Source organism: Herpailurus yagouaroundi, unplaced genomic scaffold (genome assembly GCF_014898765.1).
Source record: "Herpailurus yagouaroundi ecotype Mexico unplaced genomic scaffold, PumYag 141, whole genome shotgun sequence".
In the NCBI taxonomy this organism is placed as follows: domain Eukaryota; kingdom Metazoa; phylum Chordata; class Mammalia; order Carnivora; family Felidae; genus Herpailurus; species Herpailurus yagouaroundi.
This window is the reverse complement of record NW_024412396.1, coordinates 17,367,419-17,393,490: the sequence shown is the minus strand read 5'-3', so window position 1 is coordinate 17,393,490 and position 26,072 is coordinate 17,367,419. Positions and strand designations below refer to the sequence as shown.

At 38.0% G+C, this 26,072-nt stretch overlaps 1 long non-coding RNA gene across 1 annotated transcript; it reads right to left on the bottom strand.

Annotated features, from left to right (window-relative positions):
* Positions 1-5,054: 5,054 nt before the first annotated feature.
* LOC121031691 (uncharacterized) lies at positions 5,055-25,348 on the bottom strand. Its single transcript, XR_005790849.1, has 3 exons — positions 22,801-25,348; positions 19,998-20,002; positions 5,055-5,065 (listed from the first exon to the last, which is right to left on the bottom strand). It is a non-coding gene; the product is annotated as an uncharacterized LOC121031691 (long non-coding RNA).
* Between the last annotated feature and the right edge of the window lie 724 nt (positions 25,349-26,072).

Sequence of the window (26,072 nt, the reverse complement as noted above, 5' to 3'; positions counted from 1 at the left end):
AGGATGTGCAGTACAGTATCACTTTTGCTCAATATTAAACAAAAGTCTTTTTAAGGTATGTATTTATACTAGAAAAAATCCAGAAAAAAATTAATATTTGGGGTCTCTGATGGTAGAGCAGGTTTTAGGCATTTTTTAGATTTTTCTTTTGGCTTCTCTGTATTTTTTAGTTTTTCACCTGTACTGATATTTACTCTATTTTACCATTCAAAAAAAAAAAAAAAAAAACCATTCCCAGTGAAGATCCTTCCTTCTCCCATTTTCTTATGGAGTTCATGGGGCAAAGAGGACATGTTTGCATTCCCCTTATTCCCCCCTGCCTAGAAGCAGGTATTGATCTAATACCAATTCTTGGCAACTGAATCTCATTGAAATTCTATACCAATCACTTCAGATCATCCTATGTCCACTATTATGTACTATCTGGCAAGATAGTGTTTTTTTTTTCTACTATCTTACCATGGTTATTCAATCTTCTACTCCATCTTCACGTACTACACCTTCCATGGTAAACACTCCCAACATGGTTCCTCAGCCAATACAATTCTGATATCCTTCTCCATCTCTTGAATCACCTGCCTGCACCACTGTATCTTTGACCTTACCATTTCTTTATTTTGCCTTGCTGAATACAAGTTCCCTCCTTTCACCTGTTATACTCTTCACTCTTAATTGTTCTTATTCTATACTCTAATTATAACCATGCCCTTCTATCCCTTAATATTCTTTTAGTCAATCACCCTTTTGACACAAGTACTTCATTTACTAAGTGCTCACTGTGTATCAGGCAATACTATGTGTTGAGGACAGAGATATGTATAAGACTGAACTGAAAAAAAATCTAGTAATCAAAACAAAAACAAATTGCTCAGCACATGCAAAAAAGAGAAAAATATATACAGTAATAAAATGGTCAGGAAGATAAAAATAACTATCCTGGAAGGGAGAGAGTAGTCATAAGCCTCATGAGAAAGTGGAGCTATCTCTGATAGTTTGTTGTTAGGGTCCCGAAAAGCAACTAATTTTTGTATTTTGATTTTGTATCATGCAACTTTACCGAATTCATTTATTACTTCTAACAGTTTCAGTGTGAGGTCTTTATATGTCATCTGCAAAAAAAAAAAAAAAAAAAAAAAAAAAAAAAAAAATTATTTCATTTGTTCCTTTTCAATTTGGATTATTTTATTTCTTTTTCTTGTCTAATTGTTCGGGCTACAAATTCCAGTACTATTTTGAATAAAAGCAGCAAGAGTGGTTACCCTTGTCTTGCCCCCAATCTTAGAGGAAAGGTTCAGTTTTTTACTATTGAGTATAAGGTTAACTGTAAGCTTGACATATATGACCTTTGTTACATTGAGGTACCTCCCCATACCCAGTTTGTCGAATTTTTATAATGAAAGGATATTGAATTTTATCAAACAATATTTCTGCCTCTATTGAAATGATCAGAATAGGGGCGCCTGGGTGGCTCAGTCACTTAAGTGTCTGACTTCATCTCAGGCCATGGTCTCGCGGTTCATGAGTTTGTGCTCTCATCAGGCTCTGTGCTGACAGCTTGGAGTCTGGAGCCTGCTTTGGATTCTGTGTCTCCCTCTCTCTCTGCTCCTCCACAGCTCGCATTCACGCTCTCAAAAATAAATATTTTTTTAAAAATTAAAAAAAAATGTTTTATCCTTTATTTTTAAAGTGTTGTATGTCAATTAATTTGTGGATGTGGAACCATCATTGCTTCCATAGAATAAGTCCCATTGATCACAGTATATAATCCTTTGAATGCATTGTTGAATTTGGTTTGCTAACTTTTGAGGATTTTTTCATCTACATTTATCAGAGATAATAGACTGTAATATTCTTTTATTGTAGTGTCCTCATCTGGCTTTGATATAAGGATAATGCTGACCTATTAAAATGAGTTTGGAACTGTTCCTTCCTCTTCTATTTTTGGAAGAGCTTGAGAAGGATGGGTATTAATTCTTTAAATGTTTGGTAGAATTCACCAATGAAACCATCCAGTCCTGAACTTTTGTTTGTTGAGAGGTTTTGATTACTGCCTCAATTTCCTTTCTAGTAATTGGTCTATTCAGATTTTGTTTTATCATGATTCAGTATTGGTAGGCTGTATGTTTCTAGAAATTTGTCTATTTCTTTTATCTGTTTCTTTCAATTTGTTGGGGTATAACTACTTGTAGTGTTCTCTTATGATCCTTTGTATTTCTGTAATATCAGTTGTAATGTCTCTTTTATTTCTGATTTTGAGGGTTTTTTTCCTGATGAGTCTAGCTAAAGGTTTGTCTATTTTATCTTTTCAAAAACCGGCTCTTAGTTACGCTGATCTTTTTTATTGTGTTTTCAGTCTCTATTTCATGTATTTCCACTCTATTTGCTATTTCCATCCTTCTATCTTTGGACTTAGTTTGTTCTTCTTTTTCTAGTTCCTTGGTGTAAAGTAAGTTGTTTATTTGAAACCTTTCTTCTTCCTTAATGTAGGCATTTATCACTATAAGTTTCTCTCTTAGAGCTACTTTTGTGGCATCCCATAAGTTCTGGTATGTTGTGTTTCCTTTTTTTTTTCCTTGCGTTAATTTTTTTAATATAACTTATTGTCAAATCAGCTTCCATACAACACCCAGTGCTCATATATGTCTCAAGATACTTCCTTTGATTTCTTTTACCCATCTTTTCTTCAGAATCATGCTGTAATATCCAAATATTTGTGAATTTTCCAATCTCATTGTAATTGATTTTTACTTTCATAATACTGTGGCCAAAAAAGATGCTTGATATGATTTCAATCTTCTGGAATTTACTAAGAGTTGTTTTGTAGCCTAACGTGACCTATCACAGAGAATGTTCCACATGTACTTGAGAAGAATGTGTATTCTGTTGCTTTGGATAAAATGTTCTGTATATGTCTATTAGATCCATCTGGTCTAACATGTCATTTAAATCCAAGTTTCATTATTGATTCTCTGTCTGGACAATCTATCTATTGTTGAAACTGGGATACTGAAGTTCCCCTCTATTTTATTGCTATTTCTCCCTTCAGAACTGTTAGTGTTTGCTTTACATATTTAGGTACTCAGTGCATAGTATTTACAGATGTTATATCCTCTTAATGAACTGACTCCTTTATTATTATAATCAACTTTTCTCTGCCAGTTTGACAGCATGGTCTCGTGTAGGAGATGAAGTTTGTCAATCAGCTCCTAATTGTCTCTCAAACCTTTATGACTGTCCAAGTCACCATCTTTGTTCTTGTGGCTCCCAGTAGGTAAGGGTATGTAAGACCCCCAACTCTTATCACAAAGGGGAGGATTACAGTCAGCACTTGTGATGCGGTTTAGAGTGGAGTTCTGGAGTCAATGGCCAAAAAACAATTCTTGAAACATTTTTGTTGCAAAAAAGGTGTTTTTATTTTAGCATGGAAACAGGACCCATTGGTAGAAAGAACTGCATTATAAGTGTGAGGAGTGACTGAATATGTAAGATTTCATATCCTATGGAGGGGGGTGATATTAGGGCTCCAGAAAATTGACTCTGTAAGTTTCCGGAGGTCTAATTATTGAGATTTTTTTTTCTTGTAAATCATTAAGACAATTGCAAACTGATGGAGACTCAGGTCCTGCATGACTGTGATCTCTATAACAATTTGTTTTTCCCTTTCATTAGTTCTTGGGCAGCCAGGAGTGTCTAAGGAATGTCACACATATCCCACCTTGAAGGGGGTAGGGGGCTTGGCGGTGTTAGCTTGTACTCTGCCATCAGCTTTCCTCTTGCTCCCTCATCACTTGGATGCAGGCTAATTACAACCTGTACCCTCATGCAGCAACTATAAAAGTATGTAGTTCAGTCCCTTGCAGGGAGAACCTGGGTAATGAGTATTTTTGCCTACTCCCTTTGTGTCAAGCCTAGGTATATAGTCAGAGAGGGGTATTTCTGCACCCATTTAAAAATTACTTAAGGGAAAAAAAAATAGTTACAAAAGTCAAACCATAAAAGACTCTTAAATACAGAGAAAAAACTGAGGGTTGAATAGGGAAGTTGGGGGTGGGGAGATGGGTGACAGGCATTGAGGAGGATACTTGCTGGGATGAGCACTGGGTGTTGTTCTATGTAAGTGATGAATCATGGGAATCTACTCCTGAAGCCAAGAGCATACTGTATATTCTGTATGTTAACTAATTTGACAATAAAATATATTTTAGATAAATAAATAAATAGGGGCACCTGGGTGGCTTAGTCAGTTGGGCATCCAACTTCAGCTCAGGTGATGATCTCATGGTCTGTGAGTTTGAGCCCCGTCGTCAGGCTCTGTGCTGACAGCTCAGAGCCCAGAGCCTGCTTCAGATTCTATGCCTCCCTCTCTCTGCCCCTCCCCTGCTCACACCTGTGTCTCTCTCTCAAAAGTAAATAAACATTTAAAAAATTAAAAAAACAAACAATAAATCAATAATTTCCTGTTTGCTATAGCCCTATGGGACTCATGCATGCAAGCCCTGTTGGCTATTAGAGCTAGGTAGTTTGGGGGCCCATCCTTCAAACTATAGCCACAAAAGCTGGGGGCCCATACATGTGTACAAGCTCCTTCCAGGGAAATCTTGGCAATTAAGTTTTATTGTTGTATTTAGCTGAATGGAAAAGGCCATGAAAATTTCCAAGCTTCCCCCGTCTTTAGAGGATATCACAGCCAACCACTAGATACATGCTAAATTAAAAGTCAGACCCTCAGACAATAGCATGTAAAGTATGCAGTCAGACCCCTTTTAGGGAAAGACTACAACATGGGCATTTTTGTCCTATCCCTCAGTGCTGAGCCTTGGGGGCATAGCTGTGGCAAGTGTTTACTTGCTCCCACCTATTAGGAACTGCTTCTTTCTTTGCTACAATCCTGTGAGACTCTGCATTGGCTACCAGAGCTAGATGACCTGGGGGCCTCTCCCTCAGGCAAAAGCTGCAAAATGAGGTGTCAGCTGTGTGTAGAAGCTGCTTTCAGGGAAATACTGGTGATTTGGTTTTATTGTTGAAGCAAGCCAGAGAGATGAGGCAGGGGAAGAGCCCATTGTCTCTTTTGGACTCAGGGAAGTATTGCAGAGAGCCCCTAATGCATGTTAAAATTAAAAACTGGAGCCTCAGACAGCAACTTGTAAAGTATGCAGTTGGATCCCTTTCAGTGAAAGACTGAAAGATGGGCGCTTTTTTGCCTCCTCCCTCTACTCTGATCCTGGGGAGACAGTTGTGTCAAGTGCTTTCACACCTGTTGCGAACTGCTTCTTTGTATGCAACAGTCTGGTGGGTCTTGTAGATGGAAAACCCTGTTGGCTTTCCAATCTAGATGTCTTTATTCTGCTGATTTCTGCACATTAGATATAAAAGCCACCTCTCCCAGCTTGGCAGAGTAGTCTCATGTAGATGAATTTCATCAATCAGTTCCACCCAAGCTCCTGGTCATCACTCAAAACTTTTATGATCGTTCAAGCCACCGCCTTTGTTCTTAATGGCCCCCAGTAGGCAAGGGTGTGTGAGATCCATCTGTGTCACAGAAAGGATTGCAGTACCTCAGTTGGAAGTCATAAGCTGGTGTGCTAGATGTGCAGTCCAAATTCTTTGTTCCCCAGAGAAGCTGAGTTAGGAGTTTCCTTTTAATTTTATGACACTGTACAAGGGAAGGGTTTATAGCATGTCTCAGCGTTTCCTACCCATTTGGTATTATGTCTTCTGCCCAATGTGTGGAGTTGCTCAGCTAGTTTTTTGATTTGTTTCAGAGGGTACTTTTCTCAGTATAGCTGTACATCTGGTGCATCCACAGAAGAAGGAATGTTCAGGAGCCTCCTATATTGCCATCTTGGTCAGATCTCCAAATGCTAGATATTTCTACTAGACATTGAGAAAATGGCTCACTCGGTACATGCCCTAACCTCTTCTACAATGCCAGGGCTAAAAAGCTTAAAAATGATTTCCCAATCTCTTTCACCCAGGTTTCCAGATTTTATTGGACTCTGGCATCCACTTGTGTTGGTGACTTGGAACAGCAGTGGCATAGTCTGGGATAGCAGCTGGAAGAGCAACTTCCTAAATTGGCAGATTATTTTTTGTTCATAGCAGAAGCTCTGGAACTGATAGTTGTGGTGATGGCGTCTTTCTGATATTACAGCATCCTAACTGTGGCAAAGGAAACAATCCCCTGACAGCCAGTATCAGTCTGGGAACCATTCCTGGAAGCTCAACCTACAATCTGTAAGCTGTTTAATACTCTGTTATGAACCTGTTTCTGCTTAAACTAGTTAGAGTGAATTTTTATTCCCCTTACCTAACAATGACAAAAATACTATTTCTTCTGGAGAAAATTTCCATCTTGGAAGAAGATAATTTGTAACCAAGATGGCAATTCAGAGACAGATTTCACTCCACATATTTGACTTTAAGTCAGTAAAGTGGGAAACACACTCATAAACAAAGAATGGCAAGCAATGGTTTGTAATGGGCTTCAGTGGGCATTTGGGGTATTGAAATTTGGTGTAGCATTTAAAAGTATATCTGAATTCCTTGACTATAACTTAGTTTAATAAAATAACATGCTACTGTTTTCTGCTATATATTCCTTCCTCTAAGGAATGTATCAGGCATTTTCCATATAAACACATTCAGGGAGCAGTAACTACTCATCTACATGTACTGCAGGCCCTGGAAAGGTCAAGCACTGGGTTTGAACTCTAATAGGAACCAGAGGAGTACTCAGAATCCAGGTCTCTTTATGGCTGGGCCGTCAACACTCTTCTGCTGAATTTAGCTGCCCTTCTTTCCTCACCTCTGTGTCCTTGAAAGGCTCTTAGTATCACATCCTCTACCTTTAACCCTATTTCAAGTAGTGACTGATGAACAGCTGAGGAAGATGTGTGACACTTTCTGTGGCTTTGACTTCTATGATCCCATGATTATTTTCTAGGTGAACAAATAATAGCTATAAAATAGACCCAGTAAGTTTTTGTAGCAGATAGTCTACAGACAAGATATTTATTGAATGCCAAAGGTATAAAGCATTCCAAGTAGTTGAGATACATTAAAAAAATAAATAAACCAAGTTCTTGCTCTTAATTCACAGGCACTGACCATTTCACTTCTGACTGTTCCTGCTTACTTCTATCACAGAGATCAAACTGAAACAAAAAAAGGCACAGATGCAGACCTTAATCTAAGATGTGTTTCTACACCTACAAAATAAAACTCAGTAAAAATCCCTTTGACTACAATAAGTAATTCCCTCCCAACAGTTTATGCAGACCTAAAAAAGTCTAGAATTTAACCATTTTATACTCCCTCTGTGTGGAAAAACAAACAAATAATTCCTCTATGGAAATTTTCTGTATCTTGATAGGGCTTTGGGTAACCCTGGCTTTTGTATCAGTCAAAACTTATCTAATGGTACACTTGAGATTTGGATATCGCTGTGACAGGGCCAAGAAGGGAGAAAGAGGAACCAACTAGATAAAAGCTGAAACAAAAGAATTCAATAAAACCCCATGGTGGTGGGTGGCCAAAGGACGTTTTGAGACCTGAGAGGCTGCCTGATTCATTTGAGGTTTGCATTGCTGTTATAGAAACTCAGCTTGCTATCCTTTCTCCAAATCTTCACTAAAGGCTCTTAAAGTCATGAATGTTTAATGTGAATGGGCTTTTAGGCAGGGAGCTCCGTTTTGTTTCTGGGTCAATGGAGTGCAGAAATCCTGAGGAGGGCTTTAGACTCCCACAGGCCTTGGAATGAGAGGTGTCCAAGTCAATTTTATGGAAATCTCTAGGGCTCAGGATGAATGGGAAGTGGAGAGGGCAGACATTGACTTATTCAAGATAAAACTTGCCTGCAGAGGAAAAAAAATTTCAAACTCACTTTTTTTCTCATCCATTTTTAACCCAGAAAACCCTCATTGTCAGGTTTGGAAACTGAAGAGTCATCTTCAACTTTTGGGGAGTAGTCTCTTTTCATGGGGTAACACTGCCACCTACTGGTAATTGTAAAAAATACCTTTTATAATAGTTTTAAACTTGCAAACCTTAGAGAATTGGGTAACTTTAGAGTCTTTCATTTACTGGCAAATTCTTCCTTTGTGCTCAAACACAAACTTGTAGGAGATTCCTAGTCCTCAAAGACTTTATATTATCTAATGGCAAACTTAACAAAAGCACCTTCTTACCTTTCAGGATTCAGGCATCATTTCATCAGTATAATCTTTCTTGACAGTAGATTCCCATCCTTCTGAGACAGAAATTGACTACTCCCTCCCTTGGGCTCTACTCCACCCTGTACACATTTCTTTCTTAGCACATACTACTGTACTTACTTTATTACAACTGTCTGTCTCCCATAACCTTAAAATTTAAATACTGTATATCTTCCACAATGATATCCCCAGTATCTGGAACAGAATCTGCACATTACAGCTAATATATGATAAATGAAAAAATTAATGACAATTAAAAAGCACAAGAAAGGCAAGCACCACTCTACAAAATTTTTATTAATTCAAAACAATTTTAAATACACATTTTAACTCTAAAAGTGCACATTATGTACTTCTTTGTGTAACTTTTACCTTGTCCAAAAAAACACATTTTTACAAAATCCATATATATGAAATCAGTAAAGAACAACTAGGAAGTTATGTTACCACATAATTTTCCCATCAGCGTATAAATGCATTAACTCTTGGTTATCATAGGATAATCTAAAATAGGATATTAGTGGACTCTGTCACCAGCTCTTAAGAAAATCAAGTAAAAGGAAACACTCAGAGTAAATACATTTTATTTGATAATGAGTCAGCATTGCTAAGGTACAAAGGAATCTGAAGCTTGTATTACTTGAATTATCCATATTAGTTACATAACCCAGGATCAGAGAGTTGAGTTTGGGATCTATTGAGATCCTCGTATCAATTCTAGGGAACCCGAGAGCACCCAGATATCTCCTTGGAAATTAATTTCCCTATGGGGAAAGATAATTGGCTCTCAACTAAGCCTGAGTATGAACAAAAACTAAAGAACTCCTGCCTTCAAAATTCTCTGGGAAGGCATTTCCAGGGAATATGGCCACTCACCTTCAGTCAAGATAGGGTCGAAGAATGTGCAAAAGAAGTGTCAGCCTTATGACCTGGCCCTGTTTCACAATGTTTCACAGGGCTCTGCGCACATGCACTGTTAGCAGATAACCTGGACACCTTACCTAAGCAAAATCTGATGTAAATTCCTTTATGTTCTTCCCATTTGCATCAGATGTTCCATTTACCATTCATTCTTCTTTCTTTCTTGTCTTCCTTTCTAAGGTTGATCTCATCCTTTCCCAGTTAAGTTCTGAGACCTTAATTCATAAACCACCTTTCTTTAGTCTTTCTCCTTTTCCTGCAGCAGTTCCTCCTTATATATTAAAAAACTCTTCATGAGTCCTGTTTCTGAAGATCCCAGTGACGTATCTTAATCTCTTCTTACTTTCACTGTTAACCTTCACAAAAGATTTTACTTACTGCTACAATTCTCTTCTCCTTTTATGGCACAATTCCTTGAAATCTGAGTTCTCCCAGATTCATGTGTTTGCAGTTTCCCCAAAATGACCAATAACCCCCCAGTTGTCAAACTCAGTTACTCCTACTCTATTTCTGAAGCCTTTGACAAAAGTGATTATTGTTCTTTACCAACACACGGTTCTCCCACTCTTCTGCACTCCATCCTCTTCATACTTCTGATCAGTTATCAGTTTCCTTCCCTGGAACCTCGTCTGCCATCTACCTCTAAAATAGAAGGTAGAAGATGTACTAAACAGATTAGTCCTCATCTCGGTCTCATGTGACATACACTTCCTTAGGGATTTCATCCATTATGTATGTCCTCATTGACTTGGCAAAGACCTATTAACGGTCAACCATGTGACGAGTACTTCATTCCTTGGAGCTTGTGATTTAGCAATGAACAAGAACTGACAAGATCCCCATTATCATTTATTGATATTCTAGTGTGCATGTGTGTTGGAAGGGAAGGGTGGATAGTGACAGATACTAAATAAATTAAAAGGGCAAATGGACAAGAAAGTATCAAAATAAATTTCTGAGCTTTGTCAGAAAAAGCCTCTGAGTTCAGCTTTCCCAAGGTTGGCATAGGTCAGCCCCAAAGCATCTAGCTACGGAGCTTGCCAGTTGAGGTTTCTGAGTCTGGGTGATGATCATGTCTCAGAGTAAGCTACCTAAGCTGAGTTGTCTCTAACTTCTGGCCAGATCTCTAACACCAACAGCCATGTCAGCCAAGAAACATCACTAGGCTCTGACCAAACTGCAGGAGAAGAGTCCACATGCTGACAGGGAGAGCAGCAGGAACAACAAAGGACATCACCACAGCAACCAGAGGAGCCTTGAGACAGTACATGAATCTAAAAATTCTGACTTCTTCAAGCAATGAGATCATAGAAGCCACCTCTCCATCACAAACCCAGATGCTATCTTAAAGTGAAAAGCTAACAGAGACCCTGAGCAGTTATATTAAAACATTAAGCACTGTTGAAAGGAAATTTTTTAATTCTTACATGAGCCTAAGTTTTAAACCTGATTAAAACAATTTCCTTGTAATTTTTGCTGCTGTTATTTGTTTGCTCCCTCATACACTCATTCCCCCAGAGAACAGGTTGAGGACCACAAATGGTATATCAGAGCTGTTGATAGCAAATAAACTCTTCACTGTAGTTATGAGTTATGAAATGGGTAGACTTATGACATGGCCACATTTATGTCTCTAATTCTGACTTCTTGCTTGAGTTCCAGATCAGGATTGCTTTTTTTTTCTTTTTGTTTTTTAGGACTTTTTAAAAAATATGTGTTTGTTTATTTTTGAGAGAGAGAGGGGGAAGGGCAGAGACAGGGAGACAGAGAATCCCAAACAGGCCTGTGCTGTCACCACAGAGCCTGAACTCATGAATGGTGAGATCATGACCTGAGCCAAAATTAAGAGTTGTACACTCAAACAATTGAGTCAGCTGGGCACCCCCAGACCAGGATTTCTAAGTCTGGTGGCCAGAAACAAAATGTATCTCTCCCACCTACAGACCAACTTTTTCCTGAATCCTTTGAATCATTAAAATGAATTTCTGATTCTCCTAATCAATCACATTGAAAACTTTGGAGTCTCCAAACTGTCAGAAACCTAACCTGAAACACTGCTCAGATATGTTTATTTATATTCTCACTGCCATTCTACTAACTCAGGACCTCTTTAACTCCCATCTAAAACATTACAAAGTCTCGGGGCACTTGGGTGGCTCAGTAGGGTAAATGCTGACTTTGGCTCAGATCATGATCTCACGGTTCTTGAGTTCAAGCCCCGCAACAGGCTCTGTGCTGACAGCTCAGAGCCTGGAGCCTGCTTCAGATTCTGTGTGTGTGTGTGTGTGTGTCTGTGTGTGTGTGTCAAAAATACAATAAACATTTTAAAAGTTTTTTAAATAAAATATTACAAAGTCTCTTAACTGGTTTTCCTGGGGACAGGGCATGAGGATGGGCTTGTGGGAGTAAACACAAAGGGTACAGATGTTTGTATCACATATTAATACCCACAGAGAACACCTACCACAAAGAGGCACAAAACAACCAAGTATACAGAATACTGACCAACTGATATCTCGTAGCTTCTGCCACTGTCCCCTTAGTGCTGGCATAATGGACAAAGTAGCCATGGTGGCAGGGATGAACATTACACAAGGACCCAACAATATGGGCTCCTTCTCACCCAGGCTGATCCAATTACTACCGCAGATTATCCAACCTTCCAATAACAGAGACCAAAGCTGTGCCCCCCAATATGGCACATTCCCTCAAAGAGATCAACCAGGCACTTAGTATCAATTGATTACATTGGACCCTTTGCACTCTGGAAGGCACAGTGATTGACCTTGGTAAGAATCAACACATATTGGTAGTATGTGCCTTTCCTGACCAGTAGGATTTGCCCTTCCTGACCATAAGGCCTTAGCACCACTTTCTGAGAGCTAACAATATTTCAGGTCCATTCTAACTACATCCAATATAATATTACTTCAGACCAAGGGATCCTCTTTATAGTAAAGGATATAAGCAAAGACCATGGGATCTACTGGTCCTATCACATACTGCAACATTCAGAAGCTGCCAGCCTAAAAGCAAAGCCATTCTAAAGGCATGGCTGAAGCACCCCTTTGGAGGTGATATCATGAGGATAGTATCCACCCTCCTCCAAGATGCAGTTACACTCTAAATCAATAACCATTATATGGGGCCACACCTGTTATAAAATACATGCAGCAAGGAAACAAAGTGGGGGAAGCAGAAATGGCCTCACTTCCTATCATTCCCAGTGACCCATTTAGCAATTTAGATTTCCTTTCCCAGCAATGCTAGGTTCTAAGAACCTAGAGGTCCTGTTCTTATCAAGGGACACAGTCCATTAAACTTTAAGTTACAACCTCCACCTGGTCACTTCAAACACCTTGGGCCAAGAGACCAGAGGGCAAGGAAAGGAGTCACCAATGTGTCAGGAGTGATAGATTTTGGTCATCAGGAAGAGGTAGGACTTCTATTACTAAAGTGCAAGGAAATATATTTTTATCACCAAGATGACAAACATGTTTGTCATATTAAAGTATATATGAAAGGTATCTCTTCACACTCTTTTGCCCAGTTTTCACAACAAATGGACAGATACAACAGCCACAGTCTGGAGACTATAGTGAGCATGGTGACTAGGCCTCAGAACCTCTCAGGTATAAGGGACTCAATGACCTCAGGTTATCTGCCTAGACCAGCAGAGGTATTGGCCAAAAGTAAGGGGAGATTTAGAATTGGTAGCAGAAGGATATAATGAATTATTAGTTGTGGCCCCAAGACCAGCTGTACCAAGAAAGCCTGGAGTTAAAGAGTTAAGTCCTACTTACCTACCACTACTATTTCCAGAAAGAGACCAACCATCCTAGAGAAGCTATTCCCAGATGAGGCAAACTTGTCATATGAAGCAAACAGATGATAGTAGAAATTACCAGCATGCACTGTCCTGGATTTTCATAAGGAGCAGGGCACTCACCCCCAATGTATACAGTGAGAATACTGTATGCAGCAGCTCACAAATGGCATCTCCCCAGAAACTGTCCTCAATTGAAGGGAGCTTTCTCACGTCAAATAGAAGCTCACATCAAATAAATGGACCATGAGAGGTATAAGGGCCAACCCCATTGCCTCAATTCAGGACAACTCTAAAGAGCCATCTCAGGTCCAGAGCTCCCCATTTAGAAGATGAACTGCATCACAGTTCAACAACTCTCTCTTGCAATCCTGCTTTATTTACTCCCTTATGGGTGTTTTTCTCAAAAGTACCCCCAAATAGATCTTCTGCATGCACTCTCTGCCCTTTTGACATGTTCCCGTTCATCTTTGAGCAACTCCTTGCTTTCTGGCATGTTAAAACAAAGCAGGTTCACATTACATGTTCCCTGCCCTGGAATTAGCCATTTCTAAAGTAGTATTCCTGAATTAGAAGAGAAATACTATAAAAGAAATTGTTGAACCTAGGTAAAAGCCTTTCAAATTTTTATTTTGAAAATCTTCAAGTTGACAGCTGGAGAAATCAGAATACTTCTTTAGAACTTACAGTAAGCATTTTCCAAGTCTGTCATTACCCAATGAGATTGAACCATGTGTGTATACTGTCAACTTTACCATTTACCACTATTTCCTCTCTTTTTTATCTTCTCATATCGTACAGTTCCTATTCACTTTTGCTAGTATATTTCCTTAAGACTTCTCTACTCTCTGAATCCTCACACATCTGCAACTATCTTTCTCCCTGAGAAGTAACTGACAGTTTAGCCTACTATAGGATTCATGGGGTATAATTCCCTCACTAGTCCATTCACATTATCCTACCAGCATCTAGTCTCCAAAGTTGCACACAGGAAACTCAATCTCAGTCTGATTTTTTTTTTTCCTTTGCAAGTAACTTCTTTTTTCTGCATAGAATCCAGTAAGATTTTATCATTATCCTTAGAGTTTGAAAATTTTATAGGGATAAACATAATACCAGTTTTTCTTATCAACCTTAATTAAAATTTGGGTTGGTGTGAGGGATTAGGGTATCCTTCAAGATGCAAACTTAGATCTTTCTCCTGACATGAGGTCTTACTATTTTCTCTTTCTCCCTTTCCCCACTTGCACTTTCTCTCTCCAAATAAGTAAATAAATAAATTTTAGAACTTTATAAGACTTTTTATGAAAAACATTAGGGCCCACACATTTCAAATTGCTCACTCCAGAAGCAATTGCTTTCAACTCTTTCTGCTCTTTAGTATTTATCCTCAGTCTCTAAATAAATTCTTATAATCTTACATTCTTAGTGACTTTTAATTATAAGCTAATACCTACTAATAACATTTATTACAAAAGATGAGAATGTAGTTCTCTTTTACATACAACCACCATTGCATGCACGCACATGCAAAGATGATAGTAGAAATTATCAGCATGCACTGTCCTGGATTTTCATAAGGACCAGGGCACTCTCCCCCAATGTATACAGTGAGAAATATATTTTTATCTCACACACACACACACACACACACACACACACACACACACAGGCTCCTTGGTTTTCTGAAACCTTATCATAATGATAGATCAAAATCCATTATTTTTCCCTACCCAATCTTTCTCCTCCATGCTGCCCCCACCCACTAACCAGATCTTTTCAAGGGCTGTAATATCAATACCACAGGATCGATGCAATAGGACACATATTCATTGTTTAGATTAATATCCATTGTTTATATTGACTATGTAAATACTACTGATATAGTATTTATCAATAGTTTACTACATAAAATTTACTACAATTATGTTCCCTAGTTAAAAGTTATCTTTTTTCGTTTTTTGCTTTCCTGTATATTTTATATATATACATATATATATCCATCCCATATTCTCCAGAACTTGTGTAAATCTTTTCTCAATACATTCAAACCTATTAGGTATTTCATTAATTTCATCTTCTTGAAGAAGTCTCTTTGAGCCTTCTGACCTATTTCAACCTAAACTCATTTATTTCCAGGCCTGATGCACAGCTGTCATTTAGAATCTCTCTCCACCAATATTAGGTAAATTTTTTTGCCTCTCTTTTGTGTTAAGATTCTATTTGCTCAATTTTGTTTTCTTCTCCCTTGGTTTACGTCATTATTTTGATAATGCACAAGTTCCAGTAATTTCCATAGGAATACTATGTGAAAAATGAGTCTTTAAGTGAATGCCTCTGTCCCAATGTATCTTTTTGCATGTATTTGTTTTTAGTTTTTAGGTATTTCTTCCTCTTGATTTTTCCAACCCACTAATTCAGGGAGATCCCCAGGGTAAGTCTCCTTAAATTCATCTACTGAAGTTTTATTTCAAAGATTTTCGTGTGTGTGTGTGCGTGTGTGTGTGTGTGTGTGTGTGTGTATTGGTTAATTTTATGTGTAAACTTGACTGGCCATAGGGTACCCACAGAAAACATTATTTCTGAGTGCAGCCGTTTCCAGAGATTAGCATTTGAACTGGCAGACTCAGTGGACTGCCTTTCTCAATGTGGGTGGGTATTATCTAATCTATGGAGAGTCTACATAGAATAAAAGGTGGAGGAAGGAGGAATTTCCCCCTTTTTTCCTGCTTCATCTTTTGAGCTGAGACATCTCATCTTGCCTTCTCCTCATCTTAGACTGGGATTTACACCACTATCTCCTCTGGTTCTCAGGCTTTCAAATTTAGAATGGATTACTCCACTGGCTTTCTTGAGTCTCCAGCTTCAGGCAGCAGATCGTGGGAATTCTCAACCTCCACAGGTTCTGTTTCTCTGGAGAACCTGGACTACTACAGATTTTGGAACTGAGAGTGGGGTGCTGCTACAACAAATGCCTAATAATGTGCAAGTGGCTTTGGTACCGGTTAATGGATAGAGGCTGAAAAAGTTGAGAGATGCATACTCAAAATAGGAGCATTAAAGGGTAATTCTGGTGAGGGCGCAGAAAGAGAAGAGCTGAAGAGAAAACCTCAGTCTTCTTAGAAAATAAATAATTCTGGGGCACCTGGGTGGCTCAGTGGTTGAGGGTCTGATTTCAGCTCGGTTCATGATGTCATGGTTCACAAGTTCGAGCCCCGCATCAGGCTCTGTGCTAACAGCACGGAGCTTGCTTAGGATTCTCTCCCTCTCTCTGTCCCTTCCCCCACTCACACTGTCTCTCAAAAATTAATAAAGATTTAAAAATATACATTTAAATAATTCTGAGCAGAATGCTAGTAGAAATATGAACCATAAAGCCCACTATGATTAGGTTTCAGACAGAAATGAGGAACATGTTATTGGAAACTAAAGAAAAGATGATCCTTACTATATAAAGTAGCAAAGAACTTGGCTGAATTGTGTTACTGTTTTAGTGTTTTGTGGAAGGCAGAACTTGAAAGCAATGAAACTGGGTATTTCTCTGAGGAGATCTTAAGCAAAGTGTTGATGGAGTGGCCTGGTTCCTCCTCACCACTTATGGTTAAATGCGAGGAGAGAGAAATAATAATAAGACAGAATTGTCAAGCCAAAAAAAAAAGGAAGTAGAACTTAAAGGTTTGGAAAATGAGAAACTGTTTTTGGAAGAGGACACTAAAGGTATACCAAAGTGACCATTTGATAAGGAGATTAATACAAGTAGGAACCACAGACCTAAAACATCCATCTCAACAGAAGCCAGGTGCTGTTCTTCCAGATAAGGAAAGAATAACACCACCACCACCCACTGCCAAGGTAAATCAAAGATCATCAGAGCTGCCACTTCCATCACAAGCACAGAGTGAAAGAGCCCAGGGGACAGAACGGTTTCAAAAGGTGAGGCTGCGTCTTAGAAGAGTCTAAACTAAGACAATATGGAATCTTACTTCTCTCAGTGAGAGAATTTACATTTTAATGTGTTCACAGTTTTATAGAAATTTCCACAGAGCAAACTATAACAAACATTTAAAAGTAAATATGTTACAATCCAGTCACTGATAATAATACTAAAAATAATTGTTAAATGATTTGAAACATCTTAATGACTTAAAAATTCTTGAACAAAGAGAAAAATCACAAACTCCCTAGAAATTAATGAAAAGGTAAATACATAAAAATTTATGGAACACAGCAAAAGCCATATTTTATGCATATTTTATGCAAAAGCATAAAAAGTTATATCCCTAAACCCTTTCATTATGAAGACAAATGACTATAATAGCAGGAATGCTATATTTATCTTAAGGATTAAAAAAAAAAAAAAAAGGCACAGGGGCACCTGGGTGGCTCAGTCAGTTGGGTGTCCAACTTTGGCTCAGGTCATGATTTCATAATTCGTGGGTTCAAGCCCCGCATCGGGCTCTGTGCTGACAGCTCAGAGCCTGCAGCCTGCCTCAGATTCTCTCTCCGGCTCTCTCTGCCCCTCCCCCTCTTGTGCTCTGTCTCCAAAATAAATAAACATTAAATTTTTTTTTAAAGCAGAAAAAAAGGAAAATTGATAATTTCAAAATATGTTTTTTTAATTGCTTAAGAATATAAAGCAAAACAAACGTTAGCAAGATTAGAAGAAATGTATGATTTCCAAGAAAACACAAACCAAATAGAAACCAAATAGAAACCCCAAACTAATAACCAAAAAAGAGACTGGAAAGGTGACTATTATTTTAAATAACACACCCAAAATACCTTTAAATGTGAATTCTAACAATTAAGGAATAATTATAATGTTATTTAAATTTTTCCATATTGAAAAGGAAACCCTCATGTAATGCTGGTGGGAATGCAAACAGGTGCATGGAGAACACTATGGAGATTCCTGAAAAAGCTAAAAATATAACTACCTTATAATCCAGCAATTGCACTATTAGGTATTTACCCAAAGGATATAAAAATACAGATGCAAAGGGGAACATGGACCCCAATATTTATAGCAACATTATCAACAATAGCCAAATAGCCAAACTATGGAAAGAGTCCAAATGCCCATCAACTGATGAGTGGATAAAGAAGATGTGGTATATGTATATACACACATACACATACAATGGAATATTAGTCATCAAAAAGAATGAAACCTTGCCATTTGCAACAACGTGGATAGAGCTAGAATGTATCATGCTAAGCGAAATAAGTCAATCAGAAAAAGACAAATATCATATAATACCACTTATATTTGGAAGTTAAGAAACAAAACAGATGTACATACAGGAAGAGGGGGAGAGAAGAAAGAAATGAAACACAAGAGACTCTTAACGACAGAGAACAAACTGAAGGTCGATGGAGGGAGGTGGGTGGGAGATGGGCTAGATGGGTGATGGGTATTAAGGAGGGCATTTATTGTGATGAACACAGGGTGTTGTATGTAAATGATGAATCACTGAATTCTACCACTGAAATCTATTAACTAAAATTAAAACATTTTTTGAAAAAAAAAATAAATTATTCCATACCAAATAAAAGATGAAATGTTTCCAATTCATTTCATAAAGCCAGCAAAACTTTATTACCAAAACTTAATTAAAAAAAAAAAAACCCAAAACTATTACCTTTCTAATTATTTAAGTTTCTAGGACTACATAAAAAATAATAACCCTAATACTTACTGACCAAGAAACTACTTACTTTGCTCATGAATCTGCAATTTAAACAGGACACAAAGGATATAGCTTGTCTATACACCACTCAACATCAACTGGGGTGGCTCAAAGGCTAGGGACTGAATTTAAATAAAGCCTCATTTACTAACACGTTTGGTGGCTGATGTTGTCAGATGAAACCTTGGCTGGTGCCAGAGTATCTCCATATAGCTTCTCTATGTGGCCTAGGCTTCCTTACTCTATGGTGGCTAGGTTCCAAAGGTAAGATCCTGACAGCCAGACAGAAACAGTATCACCTTTTATGACCTAGGCTTCCTTGAAAGTCATAAGGTATTACCTCTTCCACATTCTATTAATCAGTTCAAAGTCCAGCCCAGGTTCAAGAGCAAGGGAAATAAACTCAGTGGCATGGTTCTAGAAAAGCATGTGGGACCACAAATATTGTCGAAACCAATCTTCAAAAATACCGTATGCCACAGTCCACCTTCTGGCCACAGCAGTTCTCATCCTTCCAACATGCAAAAAATATACTCATTCCTTTCCCCAATATCCACATTATCAGGCTCAGGCTGGAAGTCCAGCCTGAACAGTTCCTTAAATATAGCCCCTGAGTACAGTTCCTCTTGATGTGAAGAGCTATACACAAAAAAAGAGAAGTTATCTGTCTCCACAAACATGAATACACAATGGTGGAGCAGGCATAAGTCCATTACAAGTTTGAAACTCAGTTGGGCATATGCTGCTAGTTCCTCAACTAGGGGTCAATTGTACTGATGGGAATGGTTTACTGTGGTTCATCTCTCCCCACTCTGGGCTATAGGTTTCATGGTAAATAGCCATGTTCTTGGCATGCTTCTTGTCTGTAGAAGTTTGAGATCCAAAGCCTCTTTTCATTTTGTACTATCTCTGTGCCTTCCAGTATAAATTAATATAAGACTTTTAAAGACTTGTGGATCAAGAGAATGAGAAAGCAAGCCACAGACTCAGAGAAGATATTTGCAAAAGACATATCTAATAAAGGACTGTTACCTAAAATATATGAAGAATTCTTAAAACTCAACAGTCAGAAAATGAATGACCAGATTAAAAAATGAGCAAGAGATATCAATAAACATCTAAAAAAGAAGATATACAGATGGCAAATAACCATATAAAAAGACACTGAACATCATGTTATTAGGAAAGTACATATTAAAATAAAATACTACTACACACCTACTAGAATGGCTAAAATCCAGAAAACTGACAATACTGAATGCTGGTGAGGATATGGAATAACAGGAAATCTGATTCATTGTGGGTGAAAATGGAAAATGGTACAGACCCTTTAAAAGACAATTTGACAGTTTCTTACAAAATTAAACATATTCTTTTATAATACAATACAGCTATCACACTCCTTGGTATTAACCCAAAAGAGTTAAAAACTTAGGTCCACACAAAAACCTGCACACGGTTTATAGCAGCTTTATTCGTAACTGCCAAACCTTAGAAACAACTAAGATGTCCTTCAGTAGGTGAATGGATAAACCAAGCAGACAACAGAATATTATTCAATGTTAAAAAGAAATGAGCTACCAAACCATGTAAAGACAGGGAAGAAATTTAAATGCATATTAATAACTGAAAGAAGCAAATCTAACAAGGCTACGTACTGTATGACTCCAACTATATGACACTCTGGAAGAGGCAGAACTATGTAAAGAGTTAAGATTAGTTTGTCAGTTGGGAAAGCAAGCTGGTGCAGCCAGTCTGGAAAACAGTATGGAGGTTCCTCAAAAAACTAAAAATAGAACTACCCTACGACCTAGCAATTGCCTACTAGGTATTTATCCAAGGGATACAGGTGTGCACCCCAATGTTTATAGCAGCACTATCGACAATAGCCAAAGTATGGAAACAGCCCAAATGTCCATCGATGGACGAATGGATAAAGATGTGGTGTATACACACACACGCGCGCGCGCGCACACACACACACACACACACACACACACACACACACAATGGAGTATTACTCGGCAATCAAAAAGAATGAAATCTTGCCATTTGCAACTTCGTAGATGGAACTGGAGGGTATTATGCTAAGTGAGATTAGTCAGAGAAAGACAATATATGACTTCACTCATATGAGGACTTTAAGAGACAAAACAGATGAACATAAAGGAAGGGAAATAAAAATAATATAAAAACAGGGAGGGGGACAAAACATAAGAGGCTCATAAATATGGAGAACAGAGGGTTACTGGAGGGGTTGTGGGAGGGGGGACGGGCTAAATGGGTAAGGGGCACTAAGGAATCTACTCCTGAAATCATTGCTTCACTATATGCTAATTTGGATGTAAATTTAAAAAAAAAGATTAGTTTGTCAGGGGTTGGTGGGGAGGGCTGGATGAAACAGGCAGAGCATAGAGGATTTTTAGGGCAGGAAGAATATTCTGTATGATACTCTAATGATGGAGGTGTCATTATACATTTGTCCAAACCCATAGAAAATACACCAAGAATGAATCCTAATGTAAACTATGGACTACGAGGAATAATGATGTGTCAATGCAGGCTCACTGATTTTTAACAAATGTACCACGCCAGTGCACAAGAGGGGCAGAGAGTATTTGGGAACTCTGCTTTCTGCTCGATTTTGTCCTGAACCTAAAACTTCTCTAAAAGCCTTTTTTTTTTTTTTTTTTAACTGAGTGGGCTTCCTGTGAAGCATTGTATAATCCATTCTGTTACACAAAAGCCACACCCATAAATTTCAAAATAAATCCTTGAGCTTCCTATAAGGTCCTGAGGGACAGTGCTCTTAAAATTCTTAGAGAACCTTTTGTTTAATAAAGATCTGAGGTATTGCAGGTCCTCAGATCCTTAAAGAGACTTTTGTTTTTGTGAGGCATGACATTAAAATCTCCAGAGGACTCAAAGAGTTTTATAATCATTCCCTTTGGCTTCATTGTTAAACTTAATTTTCTGACAACACCCTAGAATCTCTTTCCATTAGACGTTTTTTTCCAAGTTTTTTTTTAAGCTTTTTTTCCATTAGGCTTTTCTTAAGAATTATCTGCCATCTGGAGAAACTAGAAAAGAGAGTTTTATTTTTGAACTCAGTAAATTCTAGTTCCTTTATATTTAACAATTCTTTCCTTAGCTTATCTCTCTTAGCCCAATCAGACTACTTTACATGCCAGAGTGGCTTATGAACAACAAAAACTTATTTCTCATAGTTCTAGAAGCTAGAAGCCCAAGATCAGGGTGCCAGCATGGTTGGGTTCTGCTGAAGACTCCCTTCTACGTTGCAAACTGACAACTTGTCACTGTTTTCTTTCATGGTGGAAGAGGCTAGTCAGCTCTGTGGGGTCTCTTTTATAAAAACATATTATAAAATCCCATTTATGAGGGTTCCACACTCATGACCTAAGCACCACCCAAAGGTCCCAACTGTTAATATCATCGCACTGGGCACCAGGATTTAATCTAAGAATTTTGGAGGACACCCATATTCATACCATAGCACTCTCTCCTATCATATTTGACTACTAACAGCAAGAAACAGCCGGAAAATATCCCTGAAAATACCTTTATCATGCAACTCATTATCATCATGCAAAACATTTCCTATTTTCCACATTACTATAAGTGACATTATTGCTAAGCTTTCTGCTTATCACATATCAATAATCTTTTCATTATATATCACCTAATGAGATATATATATATATATATATATATATATATTTTTTTTTTTTTCAATTATTTCATTACTTTTTACTTTCCTTTAAATCTTCACTGACTTCCAGAGCACCTGGGTGGCTCAGTCAGTTGGGCATCCGACTCGATTTCGGCTCAGGTGATGATCTCATTGTTTGTGAGTTCAAGCCCTATGTCGGGAATCTGTGCTGATGGTATGGAGCTTGCTTGGGATTCTCTGCCTCTCTCTCTCTCTCTCTCTCCCTGCCCCTCCCCTACTTGCTCTCTCTCTCTCTCTCTCTCTCTCTCTCTCTCTCTCTCAAAATAAACAAATAAATATTTTTAAAAATAAATAAATAAATAAATAAATAAATAAATAAACCTTCACTGACTTCCTCCTTAAGGGCTATCCCAGGCTTCCACCAATAGTCTCTTCAAAGTCCTCCCATCATCTGCCCACTGTCTAGTTTAGCTTCAGCTACTGCTACATTTTTCGGTTTCTGTTATATGGCTCTCCATTTCCAAATACCAAAATCTATTTCAGTTTCTATGGCTGCATAACAAATTATCCCAAAATTTAGTGGCTTAAAAGACTATTTTGTTCAAGAATCTGCAATTTGGGCAGGGCTTTCTTCTGCCCCACTCAAAGGAGACATAAACAACAAAGAATTATATATACTATAACAGATTTAGAGTATATATGAGGGGCACAAATGAGGTAGCAGCTAATTAGCTCTGGAATATCATAGAAAAAGTAACACCTGAGCCCAAGTTGGGTGCTGACATGAAGAGGAGCAGGAATATCAAACAGGGAATCATATTTGAAAAACTGCAAGCATATTGGTATGAATATGTTCACTGAGGAAGGAGAACAGAAAGGTAAGAACTAGTAAGAGTTGAGGCTAGAAAGGAAGGCTGAGAACACTGTTTCTATAGGAGTTACTAATAAGAGGCCTGGGATCAAATCAGCTGTTAACACTACCAGAAGCTACAGGGGAGCAGCTGCTACTGGGAACTATTGGAGACTGAAGAATTGCAACCACTAAAGAAAGGCCCCTAAGATGAGAGTCAGTTATAAGAAAGAATGCTAAGAAGTGCTGTCATGGAGAGAGGTTGTCAAAAGGTACTTCAGATACCTGACAGAAAAACTACCAGGAAGAAAAGCAAGAAATGTCCTCAACTAGAACAGCCAGAATGTCAGACTGGGGTTCCTTGAGCATTCTGTACCTCTAACTCAAACGCTCAACCTTTTTCTTGGAGAGAGAGAAGGCCATTCCCACTATCTACTAACTAGGCAGAGGTAATAGTGACTATGAGAATTTCAATACAATTTCTCTCTGGAAAATCAAAAGAAACTCAGTGAGGCCTGCCGTTACTTATGCAGGCTGAATTATTCTCTCAGGTTCATGATGGAAAGCATAAACCTGGAAAGGAAGGCGGTATTTCTCTCTCTCTCCTTCCATCTCTCCCTCCTTCTCTGTGTATGTGTGTATATGTGCATGTGGACATGCCTTTCTCTCTTTAACCTATTAGATTTCTATATAACCACACATTAATAGCTTACATCAAAGCCACCAGAAGGCAATAGCATTAACCCTATACTAAATCCCGATTGTCTAGTACACGTTTTCTCCTTAAAAGTGAAGATTTTATTTGGCAGTGGCACTTTTTAGAATAGAAGTATGAACAACATTTAAGAAAAGATTATTACTCTATAAAATAAACACTATCTTAGTGAAACTTCCTTTCCTGAGAGAAAATCTAACTGCACTTTGTGCCTAAAGGAGTCATGATAGCAACAGAAGATGCTGTCAGTTCCAATAGCTCAAGTGGACAAGAATTACAGCGGAAACTTCAAACAGAATCACTGGTGCAACAACTGTAACCACTCAGATAAGGATTTCAAATAGATATGTATGAAGAATGGAAGCAGAAAAAATGGTCTCCCGTTAAACTGACAAACCATGTGCACTACTCCCAGTAGTTTAAACTTCACTTATACTTAAAAACATGTTTATATAAAACTTAAATAGAAACTAATCAGATGAAAAAGGGGTTTGGGGGGGGGGGGGGTTGTTTGTTTAAGACTTGGATTCAGGGAGCTCTACCAGAAATTGGTAGATCACCATTTTACAATTTCAACACGGATATGACTCGGTTAGTTATCTGTGTTTTTCTGATTTCTGCCCCTGTAACCAACAGCCAATATATTGCTATGGCTTCTGTTAAGAAAGAAAAAAAAATCGAAAAGAGAAAGAAGCTCACTGACCAGAGACTGGTCATGGCCCCTATGTGGGCAGTGCCTTTGTGGCAGCATCTTATAGGCTTCTGACCTGGCTGCAGCTAGAGTGAGAGAACACTGGATCCAACAATCTCCAATTAGCTGTAAATGAGTTGGCAGAATTATATGGAACTGCACAGAACCACCATATCCAAGGAACTGCCTAGAACTGCTTTGTTGGCAGGGGCGGTGACCATAACAAGTTCTACACAGGCAAAGCTGTATCCCACTTTGGAATCTCGACATTAATATATTCTGTTCTCAGCTCTCAGACCTCAGCCCCATAACAGAGCGAACAGGAAAAGTCCCACTTGCCAACTTGCTACATTAGTCTATTCTGAAATTTACATTATTGTTTAATTATTGTTAATAATTATTGTTAATTATTTAAATTATTGTTTATTTATTTAGTAGTTATATTTAAAAGCCTTTTTAAAATGAAAATCTTTAGATAAAATCTTGACTGTAGGGCAGAAAAAAATCCTTACATGCTTTCATGTATGCAGCAGTTTCTTTATCCCAAAATCATCCCTAGAGAAATCCTAATAAACCTAAAAGGACTCACATTCCACTCCAAAATAAATAAATAAATAAATAAATAAACATAAAGTTCCCCACTCTATCCAAAAGAAAATAAAACAAGATGTTTTTCCTCAGTTTAACTAAAAACCTTTGAAGGTCTTCTAGCTACAACATTACCATTTGGACTAGCTGAGTAGAATCTTGTGTAATCTATTCTCAGTAGTAAACAAATATATTTTGGAGGATAGACAAGCAGGAAAATAAAAGTAATTGTGTTTGGGGATGTCTCGATGGCTCAGTCAGTTGGGTGTCCAACTTCGACTCGGGCCATGATATCACAGTTAATGCGTTTGAGCTCCGGGTAGGGCTCTGTGCTGACAGCTCAGAGCCTGGAGCCTGCTTTGGATTTTGTGTCTCCCTCTCTCTCTGCCCCTCCCCCACTCATGCTCTATCTCAAAAATAAATAAACAATAAAAGATTTTTTTAAAAAGTAATTGTGTTTGGACAGTGATCTGGGTAGGAGGAGATTGGAAAAAAAAGGAGAACATTGCAAACTACAGCATTAGACACATACTACAAAGTACACTCTATCATACAGCTTAAAGATTCTCAAAAACAAATCTATTTTCTGCAAAATCTCCCTAAGACACCTCACAAACTGCAAATTCATTTTGGAGGCAAGTGGTCTAACAATACAGAAACAAGAAAAGGGATAACTGCACAACTAGAACAAAACATAGGGGAAAAGCTCCTTGCTATTGCTGGTCTTGGAAAGGACTTTATAGACATTAAAAGCACAAGCAACAAAAGTAAAAATAAATAAGTTGGACAATATCAAACTAAAAACCTCACAGCAAAAAAAAAAATTAACAAAATAAAAAGGTAACCTAAAGAATGCAAGAAAATGTCTGCAAACCACATTTTGGTAA